We start from the raw sequence: 13,598 nt of genomic DNA on the forward strand, positions 1-13,598 counted from the left end.
CTCAATATAGGTGGACTGAAGGAAACTAAGAGATAAAAGTGTCTTCGGAATTAAACAAAAAGAACTACAAAATCCAACAAAACAGAAAAAAATTCGAATACTACATAGACTATAGAAGTTAAGTTATAGAAGACTATCAATCTAAGAAATACTGGGCGGATTATATTTAGTTCTATCAAGATGGCCTGAGTGTTTGGAGCAGCAACAGGAGGTGTTAAGACCGTTCTTTCTCCTATGTCTTTTTTTTTTTTTTTAAACCAACTGCTATACTTTATATACTATACTCCTATAAAAAGCAGAGACATCACTTTGCCAACAAAAGTCCATATAGTCAAAGCTATGATTTTTCCAGTAGTCATGTATGGATGTGAGACTTGGACCATAAAGAAGGTTGAGCTCCGAAGAATTGATGCTTTTGAACTGTGGTGTTGGAGAAGACTCCTGAGAGTCCCTTGGACTGCAAGGAGATCCAACCAGTTCATCCTAAAGGAGACCAGTCCTGGGTGTTCAGTGGAAGGACTGATGCTGAAGCTCCAATTCTTTGGCCACCTGATGCAGAGAGCTGACACACTGGAAAAGATCTTGATGCTGGGAAAGATCGAAGGCAGGAGGAGAAACGAGTGACAGAGGATGAGGTGGTTGGATGGCATCACCATCTCTGTGGACGTGAGTTAGAGCAAGCTCTGGGAGTTGGTGATGGACAGGGAGGCCTGGTGTGCCGCAGCCCATGGGGTCACAAAGAGTCAGACACCACTTGGGGACTGAACAACAGCCTACATTTGATTTCACGGTATCTAAGCCCACTCTCGTCTGATGCTTTAGAGACTAACGTCTAGACCACCACCTCCTATCAGGCCTGATGGTGACAAATTCTCAGCCTCTCAAAGCCTTTACCCAGTGGCTCAGCATCCCCTGGGAGCTTGTTAGATCACAGGTCTGCTGAATACAGGTTCCCCAGGTGACTAATCTGTGTATTAAAGTTTGAGAAGTACTGACCTCAGACCTTTGTCTAAAATGCTATTTCTGAAGCCCTCTTTCCTATGGATTCCGATGTACCAGAGGGTTTCCTCAAATTCACATTTTATCATAAAGCAAATTTATAAACTACTCCAGTCAAGGACTGGAGTTTTAAATGATGACCTAACAAGTTCGAATCTCCTTAAAGAGCTCCAAATGGTCTGTAGGTAGAAGAGAAGGAATTAAGAGAAAGGACAAATATGTGTTATGAGCTCACATCAATATTTACAGTTGGGGTGATCCATATTTCTGAAGAGCGAGCCTGTGTTTAGGTGATAAACTGTTGTTGGTTTTTTTTTTTTTTTTTCCTAGCTCTTTCTGATGGAAATATTCTAAGATTGGAGTTTATGGTCCCTTACTTTGGCAATATAATTCATGGTTTAAGGATGACATTATCATTTGATGTGTATATTTATACTATGATGTCACAAAACAGCATCCTGGGGAATCCAGATGAGATGGTGCATAAGGAAGGAGCCACACAGATAGGAAATATATGTACATGGGGTGTGTGTGTATAACTTAATAGTTGCATACGTATTCACAAACAAAAATTCACATGGACACTTCGACATAGCGTGAGTGTATATCACTAGGAAACAAAAAACCGTTTTCTTTTGTCACAGTTTGATTTCCTCCAGTTGCCGTGAGCAGGGCTGCTCTTCACTGCGGTGCACAAGCTCCCCGTTGTGGTGGCTCCTCCTGTTTGGAGCATAGGCTCTGGGGTGTGGGCTCAGTAGTTGTGGCTCGTGGGCTTAGCTGCTCTGCAGCATATGGCATCTTCCTGGACCAGGGATCAAACCCATGTTCCCTGCATTGGGGAGTGGATTCTTATCTACTGCACCGCCAGAGATGTCCACAAAACAGTTTTCTGAAGTGATGCTTTTATCCAGAGCCTTGGAATAAGACATGGCTCTCAAGCAAGCTTTCTTTTGTATTCTAAAATTAGTTTGAAAACTATAGTAATAAATGTATGTAGTCAGACCTACTGCCAAAATAATGAAAGCTCTATCTGAATCAAATATACTATATGCTTTCTTCCAGCGCTCGCCACAGCGAGAATAATTTGTTTCAAAGCAGTTTCATGGCTCGGAGGTGAATCAGGAGTTCTGGAGACCCGGGGCCTCTCTGGGAAGGATGTTTGGAACTAAAACGCAGGTAGCAGAGAGAATACACGGGCAGGTTTGCGCTTGTAAAAATAATGACCTGACGAACAAGACTGTGTGCTGAGAACGCAGCCCTTTAAGTTCAGCCACAAAGGCTCTGTGGAAACAACACAGAATGGAGACTGTGAACAGAGCGTCCTCCACGTTGGCCCCCATGAAACGGGCCCAGTGTGCTGGGCCTGCGCTTGGCAGGTGCCAGGGGGGCTCGTGTGACCTGAGGAGTCTGTTGTTCCAGTTTATCGTTCTGAATTCTGGTGATTTAAGGCTATTGTGAGACGATGCCTCAGACTTTCCTATTTCTCATAAACTGCTCGCATTTTTATCCACACACAAGACTACGTGTCTGCGTGACACACTGTCCTCCTGCTACTAAGCATGCTTTATTACTGTCATTGTCTTTCGTGTGTACAGACTAATCCTTCACTCCTTTGAGTAGGGACCCTCTCATTTAAATGCCATACACGTTGCTTTTGAAGTATTCAGTGGTCAGTACACTTTGACTAGACTTAACAAGATGCAGAGATGCCCTTTGGGAGGTTAACATTCCTTCAACAAATATGTATCCAGTAACTTCTGCGTTATATAAGTGGCTGACTCAAGGGGTGGGGATACAGGTAGCTGTGGTCCCTTCTCTCAGAAAGCTTACGTACTTAATTAACTGAAGTAGAGATGGTTTACACTGCTGTGGTAGTTTCTAGTGTATACCAACGTGATAACTGTATATATCACTTCAGTTCAGTCGCTCAGTCGTGTCCGACGCTTTGTGACCCCATGGATCACAAAGAGTCGGCCTCCCTGTCCATTACCAACTCTCGGAGTTTGCTCAAACTCATGGCCATCGTGTTGCTGATGCCATCCAACTAGCTCATCCTCTGTCTCCCCTTCTCCTCTCACCCTCAGTCTTTCCCAGTGTTAGGGCCTTTTCCAATAAATCAGCTCTTCACAAATCAGGTGGCCAAAGTATTGGATCTTCAGCCTCAGCATCAGTCCTTCCAATGAATATTCAGGACTGATTTCCATTTTTTTCATTTTTTCATTTCATTCTAGTTTATCACAAGATATTGAATATAGTTCCTTGTACTATATAGTAGGTCCTTGTTTATGTATTATATTGATAAGAGTATATCGATATCAAGTTCATCCCAAACTCCTAATTCATCCCTCCCTCCCACCTTTATTTACCCTTTGTGTCAGACTTTATTTTTTGGTTCTCCAAGATCACTGCAAATGGTGACTGCAGCCATAAAATTAAAAGACGCTTACTCCTTGGAAGGAAAGTTATGACCAACCTAGATAGCATATTCAAAAGCAGAGATATTACTTTGCCAACAAAGGTTCGTCTAGTCAAGGCTATGGTTTTTCCTGTGGTCATGTATGGATGTGAGAGTTGGACTGTGAAGAAAGCTGAGTGCTGAAGAACTGATGTTTTTGAACTGTGGTGTTGGAGAAGACTCTTGAGAGTCCCTTGGACTGCAAGGAGATCCAACCAGTCCATTCTGAAGGAGATCGGCCCTGGGATTTCTTTGGAGGGAATGATGCTGAAGCTGAAACTCCAGTACTTTGGCCACCTCATGCGAAGAGTTGACTCATTGGAAAAGACCCTGATGCTGGGAGGGACTGGGGGCAGGAGGAGAAGGGGATGACAGAGGAGGAGATGGCTGGATGGCATCACTGAGTCGATGGACCTGAGTCTGAGTGAACTCCGGGAGTTGGTGATGGACAGGGAGGCCTGGCGTGCTGCGATTCACGGGGTTGCAAAGAGTTGGACAGGACTGAGCGACTGGACTGAACTGAACCGTAAGATCGCTCTCTATGTCTGTAGTTTGCTTCCATTTTGTAAATAAGTTCATTGGTGCATATTTTAGATTCCACGTGTAAGTGATGTCATAGGTGCTGTGTGGACAGTTTAGTTTAACGCTGGGGCCGGCAAGTGAGGGGCCTGCAGAGGGAGAGACACTCTGATGGAAACGGAGAGCTTGTCAACACCCAGCCAGGACCTGGGGATGGAGGCGCATTTCCAGAAGAAGCTGCTCTAAGCAGGTCTCGGGCAGTGGGAGGTGGGGACAGAAGGAGAGAGGGTGGGGCCCCGGTCCACGGAAGAGTGCGCACGGGCCTCCCGTGTGGAGGGAGCCCTTAACGTTTGGAGACCGGAAGGAGGTGGGCGGAGCTGGGAGGAGCATCCTGGTCTGGGAGCATTTGCATCGTGCTGACATGTCACTCAGAGCACTCTCCTGGGTCGTCTACCTTATGACTTAGGGCATCCTCAGCGGACTGTCTCCTGCCGAGTCCACATTCTCTTCTCCCATTTGTTTATGCGTTCTAATGTTGGCAGTCAGTGTGTATAAATCCTTAACCATCCTCAAAGCTTGGAGAAATCTAATTCCTTCTTTAGCTGTTAAATACTTTACTAAGGAAACATCTCTCTCTCTCTCTCATATATATATATATATATATATATATTTTTTTTTTTTTTTAAAGAAAGACTGTTTCCAGGGACTTTGAGATACTAAACCTCAGGGGAGACACCTGGAGAGGTTAAATAACTCAGAATTGACAATCAGATCAGATCAGATCAGTCGCTCAGTCTTGTTCGACTCTTTGTGACCCCATGAATCGCAGCACGCCAGGCCTCCCTGTCCATCACCAACTCCCGGAGTTCACTGAGACTCACGTCCATTGAGTCAGTGATGCCATCCAGCCATCTCATCCTCTGTCGTCCCCTTCTCCTCTTGCCCCAATCCCTCCCAGCATCAGAGTCTTTTCCAATGAGTCACCTCTTTGCATGAGGTGGCCAAAGTACTGGACTTTCAGCTTCAGCATCATTCCTTCCAAAGAAATCCCAGGGCTGATCTCCTTTAGGATGGACTGGTTGGATCTCCTTGCAGTCCAAGGGACTCTCAAGAGTCTTCTCCAACACCACAGTTCAAAAACATCAATTCTTCCACACTCAGCCTTCTTCACAGTCCAACTCTCACATCCATACATGACCACAGGAAAAACCATAGCCTTGACTAGACGAACCTTTGTTGGCAAAGTAATGTCTCTGCTTTTGAATATGCTACCTAGGTTGGTCATAACTTTCCTTCCAAGGAGTAAGCGTCTTTTAATTTCATGGCTGCAATCACCATCTGTAGTGATTTTGGAGCCCCCAAAAATAAAGTCTGACACTGTTTCCACTGTTTCCCCATCTATTTCCCATGAAGTGGTGGGACCGGATGCCATGATCTTCGTTTTCTGAATGTTGAGCTTTAAGCCAACTTTTTCACTCTCCACTTTCACTTTCATCAAGAGGCTTTTGAGTTCCTCTTCACTTTCTGCCATAAGGGTGGTGTCATCCGCATATCTGAGGTTATTGATATTTCTCCCGGAAATCTTGATTCCAGTTTGTGTTTCTTCCAGTCCAGCGTTTCTCATGATGTGCTCTGCATATAAGTTAAATAAACATGGTGACAATATACAGCCTTGACGAACTCCTTTTCCTATTTGGAACCAGTCTCTTATTCCATGTCCAGTTCTAACTGTTGCTTCCTGACCTGCATACAGATTTCTCAAGAGGCAGGTCAGGTGGTCTGGTATGCCCATCTCTTTCAGAATTTTCCACAGTTTATTGTGATCCACACAGTCAAAGGCTTTGGCATAGTCAATAAAACAGAAATAGATGGTTTTCTGGAACTCTCTTGCTTTTTCTATGATCCAGCGGATGTTGGCAATTTGATCTCTGATTCCTCTGCCTTTTCTAAAACCAGCTTGAACATCAGGAAGTTCATGGTTCACATATTGCTGAAGCCCGACTTGGAGAATTTTGAGCATTACTTTACTAGAGTGTGAGATGAGTGCAATTGTGCGGTAGTTTGAGCATTCTTTGGCATTGTCTTTCTTTGGGATTGGAATGAAAACTGACCTTTTCCAGTCCTGTGGCCACTGCTGAGTTTTCCAAATTTGCTGGCATATTGAGTGCAGCACCTTCACAGCATCATCTTTCAGGATTTGGAATAGCTCAACTGGAATTCCATCACCTCCACTAGCTTTGTTCGTAGTGATGCTTTTAAGGCCCATTTGACTTCACATTGCAGGATGTCTGGCTCTAGGTCAGTGATCACACCATCGTGATCATCTGGGTCATGAAGATCTTTTTTGTACAGTTCCTCTACTAAAGCTAAATAATAGGATGCTTTCTTGAACCATAAGTCTTACAGAAAAGTACAGATTTAATGGATGACAAGAAAGAGAAGCATTTAGCAACTATTTAAAGGGTGTCTTGCCCTAATTATAATTTTAAATAACTATCCATTATAGAGTTTTATTTAGCAAATGATTTTGAATGATTTCTTCAGTTTCTTTTAAAAATCACAGATTGAAACTACAGACAAGATAAACCTAAACTTTAAATGGAAAATTTCAATCCTAATGCTTTAAACATAATAGCCGAAGGCAGTGAAGCCAGCAGAAAATGCAGAGGCGGTGAAAGTCTTCTGCTCACCTGACATGAGGAAATGACTCTGAGCCTCAGTCTCCCAATCTGTAACAAATCTATCAGCTAAGGTTTGTGTGATGATCAAATGAGTAGTTATTATTATTATTATCAAATAATTATCAAATAATAATAATAACCATTTTACTTTCATATGAAATCTAGTTACTGAGTAATACTTTTGAATTCATTCAATTCTTCTTGAATTATCCCATATCTCTTTTAATATTCTTTAAATATTAAATAAAAATGAAACTATTGTTGTCAAGGCACTTTGGGACATGTGAACTGTTGTTGAAATCTATCTAGAATGTAGGGTTAGGGTTAGGGTTAGACTTCGGCCACCTGATGTGAAGAACTGACTCATTGGAAAAGACCCTGATGCTGGATAAGATTGAGCAGGAGGGGCAGGGGACAACAGAGGATTAGATGGTTGGATGGCATCACTGACTCGATGGACATGAGTTTGAGTAAACTCCGGGAGTTGGTGATGGACCGGGCGGCCTGGTGTGCTGCAGTCTATGGGGTCACAAAGAGTCGGACACAACTGAGCAACTGAACTGAACTGAACTGAAAACGTTATTAGGTGAATGAGTCTCCCATTAACAGAAAGGCAGATCAAAGATGTAGTAACTTAAAACATTAATCAGGAGATAGTGCTGCCTGGGGAATCAGTGAAGTGGATGCAAGGAGAGTCCCCATCTAATTGTGGAAAGAAAAATCACCAGAAACTTGGAGACAAAACAAAAGGAGGAAGGCATGTATTCTCGGGGCATTGTTTAACAAACCCATCCGAGAATGGTTTAGTTTCCTAGGGAAATGCAGCTCTGCCTTGCTGTCTACTGTTGATCGTGGCCAGCCCAGACTCCCTGAATTTACTTGTTAACCTGCAGGCTTGTGTCCCCCAGAGACACAGATTTCTGCTTCAGATGCAGATGAGTAGAGAAACACAATGGTTACAGTTTTACTGCCCTGGCCCACCCTTTCTCTAACCTAGCAGCCCCACTTCAGCAGATTTTCTCAGACAGACTGTGTTCATTTGTTTCTCAAATGCTGTCTTATCCAGCTTTATCATCCTGAGTGTTCTCTCATGTGTGAATACATAAACCTTTGGCCTATATATTCTACATTTGTAGAATGTGTTTAGCTTTTTAAAATTAAGCTTGACAGTTTTAAATAAAATTTACTTACTTTGTGGGTTTTGTGGATTGAAAAAAAAAATCCACAACCTAGAAGCAGAGAATTCTGTTTTTTCAGTGAACTTGCTGTAAACTTGATCCTGGGATAATGCCTCCCAGATAGTTCTGAGGGATGCTCAGAAGAACTAAAGGAAGGAAAGGACAGGATATACAGGGTTTTTGAAAAAAAAAAAAAAAAAACCAGCTAGTTGAACATCAAAAGCATACTGGTACTTATATAACAAACCCAGAATCTCACGTTAGTGAATTTAAGACTTATCTCTGTACGGGAAGATGCAAGAATCTCTTTGCATTGAAATCACTCTTTTGATATGCACCTTAGCTATCTCAGCTGGTAAAGAATCCAATCTGCCTGCAATGCAGGAGACCCATTGATCAACCCATTGATCCCTGGGTTGGGAAGATCCCCTGGAGAAGGGAAAGGCTACCCACTCCAGTATTCTGGTCTGGAGAATTCCATGGACTACATGGTCGAAAGAGTGAGACACGACTGAGCAACTTTCACTCACTTAGCTATCTAGAGCCAGTATCCTGTTTGTCTCCATTCTGAATCCCCTCTGGGCAGCTGTTAGGTTGATGGCTTTGTTTACTGAAATGGCAGGCATTCTTTGTCCACAGTTTCCAAGGACAATGTGGGGAAAAGAGAAAAGAAAATATTTAAAGTCTCAATTATTACACACTCTTTCTTTCATGAACAGGGTAAGTGAAGACAGGAAGCATGCCTTGTCTGTTAAACTGCTTTGGCCTCATATACCCAGCAGAATGAGAAAATAAAATCTTTCTATTAAAAGAAAACGGCAACATACACAATTGCTTTGAGATAATAGAACAAACTAGGCAAGTGGGGTTACATGAGTTGTCGTTTAAAATGCTGACCGAAAATGATGCACAACTTGAGAGGCGTTGAGTTAAGTTTTATTTGGGGCAAAATGAGGCCTGCAACCCAGGAGGCGGCCCTTCAGGTTGTCCTGAGAGACTGCTCCAGAGGCAGTCAGGAAAGGTCAACATGTAAGATTCTGGGGAAGGAGGAATTCAGAGCAGTCAACTGCTGACTTAGGGCTTCCCTTGTGGCTCAGCTGGGAAAGAATCCGCCCAAAATGCAGGAGACCTGGGTTTGATCCCTGGGTTGGGAAGATCCCCTGGAGAAGGGAAAGGCTATCTGAAGGAGGAAACAGACAGAACAGCAGGACTCCATCTTGGGCCGGACTGTGGACTTTGAGCTTTATGCCCAGTATCTACGGAAACAACATACAAACTGGAAAACCAGACTCGCCCCCCAACCCTCACCACCATGGAAGAGCCCCAGGGCTCATACCTAGACTCTCCATCGCCTAAAAGAATACACTGTGTAACCAAATAGAATCATAAATTCTATTAAGCTTATTGGGGTATGATCACAGGCCTACTGATAATTGCCCACTGTTAACTACCTAGGCTTAAGGCATACGAATCACGGGGTTAAGGCATACGAATCACAGGTTAACTTTAATTGTATCTTTCTTTTCCTTTGTTCAGACTATGTCAGAGAATTTGGGGAGGTGGGTTTGGGCATGTACACTTAGGGTATATAAGGTTTTCACAAAAGCTGGTTGGGGTCCTTGGCTAAGAGGAGACTCGCCTTGGGCCCACCAGTGTAATAAACTGCACTCCACTATCTGCATTGTCCTTCTGAGTCAGTTTGTTTCCTGGAACATGTGGCTACAACACTACCCACCCCAGTATTCTGGCTTGGAGAATTCCATGGGGTCACAAAGAGTTGGAGACGACTGAGCGACTTTCACTTTACTTCGAGTGCTTACTTTACAAAAGGTTTTCTGCAAGTCATGAGGAGCTGATGTCACCATGAAGGGATTAGTGCTTTTCCAGATATGAAGAGATGCAAGCATTGGGATCTTTATTTTCTTGGGCTCCAAACTCACTGCAGATGGTGACTGCAGCCATGATATCAAAAGACGCTTGCTACTTGGAAGAAAAGCTATGACCAACCTAGTCAGCATATTAAAAAGCTGAGACAGAACTTTGCCAACAAAGGTCTGTCTAGTCAAAGCGATGGTGTTTCCAGTAGTCATGTATGGATGTGAGTCATGCATGGAAAGCTGAGTGCTGAAGAATTGATGCTTTTGAACTGTGGTGTTGGAGAAGACTCTTGAGAGTCCTTTGGACTGCAAGGAGATCCGACCAGTCCATCCTAAAGGAGATCAGTCCTGAGTGCTCACTGGGAGGGCTGATGCTGAAGCTGAAACTCCAATGCTTTTGCCACCTGATGCAAAGAACCGACTCATTGGAAAAGACCCTGATTCTGGGAAAGATTGAAGGCAGGAGGAGAAGGGGACGACAGGGGATGAGATGGTTGATTGGCATCAATGAACATGAGTTTGAGCAAACTCAGGGAGTTGGTGATGGATAGGGAGGCCTGGCGTGCTGCAGTCCGTGGGGTCTCAAAGAGTCGGACACGACTGAGGACCGAACTGAAGGATTGGGATCATGAAATCTGTCCCTGAAAATATCTAAGGAGCTAAAGACCTATCCCACAGAGTGCCTCCCTCCAGCCTGAACTCCCTCTTGGAGTGCTGAAGGTCAGCAGCCGCAGCGGGCAGTTTAAACTCCAGAGGCAGATGGCAAATGTGCTTGTTGTGCAGTTGCTGGCAGTGCTCTTGGCAAGTGCCAGTTTGTAGTTGGCAAAAACAACACATGCGTCCTGGTTATTGGGTGTGGTGGGACGCATTCTGAAGATTCACCTTTTGCTTCTGTTTGTGTTTGCTTTCCTTCGCTCTAGGGAGAGGGGCCAGAAAATCCCTACCTGCAGGAAGTCAGGGGGTTCTGGATGGTAGGGAATCCTGGAAGCACTTGGAAGCCCTACACGTAGAGGTGGCCGGGACGTTGCTGTTCAGGAAGGATCTTTTACCTGCTGTTTCGAATACATAAGATCTGAAAGAGGACTGGGAAAAAAGGAAGGTCCATGTGGGCTTTGGATCTGTGGAAGCATGACTATTTAGCTCACTCTCACCAAGAATTCTGCAAGATGCTGTGGCCAGCGCTGGGATGGCACATGGGAGACCATCCAGCGTGGTGGGCCTGGTGAGTGGTGGTGTGTTGGAGCCCAAGGTTCCAGCGGGACCGAAGCTGCACCGGGTGCCCGGCTCCAGCTTCAGACCTGGCTCTACTCCGTGGGCGCTGCACCCCCTTGTGGTTGCAGAAGGAGATGCACCCGAGTTCCCCGAATGACCTTGAGTTTTGAGCGAGTGAGAATCTGGGTCAGGGTCTCCTCTGGCCAGACTTAGTAAGCAAGACCTGGGAAGATGGTATGGGCCCGGAGGGGAGGCGAGAGGAGTGTGCGCGCTTAACTTATTCTGTTGGAGATCAGGATCCCAGGAATGAATGGAAATGTTTAAGCTAACATAAAACTTTGTTCAAAAGGTAAATGACTGATAAAGGAATCAATCATAGGTGTGAGTGTCTGTGTGTCTGTGTGTGTCTGTAGATTTCCGGGTAAAATGACATGTGATAAGATAAAGGGTAGCTTCTTGATCCAAGGACGTGTTTTATATTCATGACAATAATATGTTAGTTGTTTTTTTTTTATTAATATTAGAAGAGGAGCAGAACCTTTACACTTAACTTCAAAGCGATATGAAAGTATTAAGGCCTGTGTTAGTTTCCTATGACTACAAATTACCAGCAAATTGGTTCAGTTCAGTTCAGTCGCTGAGTCGTCTCTGACTCTTTTCGACCCCATGAATCGCAGCACGCCAGGCCTCCCTGTCCATCACCAATTCCCGGAGTTCACTCAGACTCAGGTCCATCGAGTCAGTGATGCCATCCAGCCATCTCATCCTCTGTCATCCCCTTCTCCTCCTGCCTCTAATCCCTCCCAGCATCAGAGTCTTTTCCAATGAGTCAACTCTTCACATGAGGTGGCCAAAGTACTGGAGTTTCAGCTTTAGCATCATTCCTTCCAAAGGAATCCCAGGGCTGATCTCCTTCAGAATGGACTGGTTGGATCTCCTTGGAGCCCAAGGGACTCTCAAGAGTCTTCTCCAACACCACAGTTCAAAACCATCAATTCTTCAGTGCTCAGCCTTCTTCACAGTCCAACTCTCACATCCATACATGACCACAGGAAAAACCATAGCCTTGACTAGATGGACCTTTGTTGGCAAAGTAATGTCTCTGCTTTTGAATATGCTATGTAGGTTGGTCATAACTTTCCTTCCAAGGAGTAAGCGTCTTTTAATTTCATGGCTGCAGTCACCATCTGCAAACAATACAAATTTGCCTAATACCTTACAGTGCTTGAAATTAGAAATATGCAGTGGGTCTTGCTAGGCTAATACCAAGCTTCGGGAAGAACCGCATTCCTTTCAGAGGCTCCAGGGGAGTGCCTGTTTGCCTTTCCAGCTCCTGGAGGCTGTCTGCATCCTGGGCTTGCGCCTCCTCATCTGTAAAGTCATGGTGGCTGATCCAGTCTTCTCACTGTGCGTTCCCCTACACCGACCTTCTGCCTCCCTCTTCCACACTGAAGAGACCCTTGTAAGCACACGGGGCCGCCTGAGTAATCCAGGGTAATTTCACTGTATTAGGATTTGCGTGCTGCGTAGCTTCAGTCGTGTCTGCCTCTTTGAGCCCACCAGGCTCCTCTGCCATGGGATTCTCTGGGCTAGAATTCCGGAGTGGGTTGCCATGCCCCCATCCAGGGCATCTTCCCAACCCAGGGGTCGAAGCTGCGTCTCTTTTGTCTCCTGCGCTGGAGCCTAGTGCTGCTTGGGAAGCCCCGTTAGGGTTAGCTCCCTCACTTACCTGCAATCTCAGTTCGCTTCTGCCACGTGATGCACGTTTCCAGCTTCTATGTATTAAGATATGGGTGCCTTGGAGTGGGGAGTAGTATTCTTTCTACCACAGGTCACAAAGGCAAGGAAAGCAAGATAAAAATCAGAGAAAATATGGAAAACATCTCACTGGATCATAAGTGAAAGTCGCTCAGTCATGTCTGACTCTGTGACCCCATGGACTGTACAAGTCCATGGAATTCTCCAGTCAATAATACTGGAGTGGGTTGCCATTCTCTTCTCCAGGGGATCTTCCCAACCCAGGGATTGAACCCAGATCTCCCGCATTGTGGAAGGATTCTTTAACAGCTGAGGCACCAGGGAAGCCTCTGGATCATAAAGTATCATAAATATTTGTAAAAATAAATTTATGATTACTGCTGGGAATTTTTAAGCCGGGTTCATTATAATTTGATATTATGGTAAGTTAATTTTGCAGATATTTAAATAGTTAATTTTTCTATAAATAGCTTAGTTGTCCTTTTACTGATTATATTACCTTCTCTTTATAAAAATTGTAAGAAGGCTCTGTACATATATATCTCCACACACACACACACACACATATATTTATACACATATGTATGTGAAAATATAACTCATTTGCTGCCCTGTCATATAGAGGCAACTCCAAGCACATTTTAGAATATCTTTCAAGGTATTTAGGAATACTAAAAAAGTATGACAATATGTGTTTGTTTAGACTAATGGGATTGTCTTTTTATCCATGCAATGACTACAGGTGTGCATCATGATTTTTAATTGCTTTTCCAAATTCCTTTATGTGATATATTATTTAAATAATTTCTTATTGTTGGACATTTCACACAATCCCCATTTTCTTTTTATAAAAATATTCTGCATCTAAAAAAAATAGTTTTATTAACATTTTTGTACATACTTATTTCATTTATTTCTC

At 44.0% G+C, this 13,598-nt stretch overlaps 1 long non-coding RNA gene across 1 annotated transcript in view; it reads left to right on the forward strand.

The window, feature by feature from the left end:
* Window positions 1-13,598, forward strand: part of LOC132344080 (uncharacterized) — a 74,189-nt gene that overhangs the window by 23,767 nt on the left and 36,824 nt on the right. The window contains exon 2 of the long non-coding RNA XR_009493198.1: window positions 2,062-2,175. This is a non-coding gene — a long non-coding RNA (uncharacterized lncRNA). The remainder of the gene's footprint in view (window positions 1-2,061; window positions 2,176-13,598) is intronic.

Source organism: Bos taurus, chromosome 27 (genome assembly GCF_002263795.3).
Source record: "Bos taurus isolate L1 Dominette 01449 registration number 42190680 breed Hereford chromosome 27, ARS-UCD2.0, whole genome shotgun sequence".
NCBI classification, from domain to species: domain Eukaryota; kingdom Metazoa; phylum Chordata; class Mammalia; order Artiodactyla; family Bovidae; genus Bos; species Bos taurus.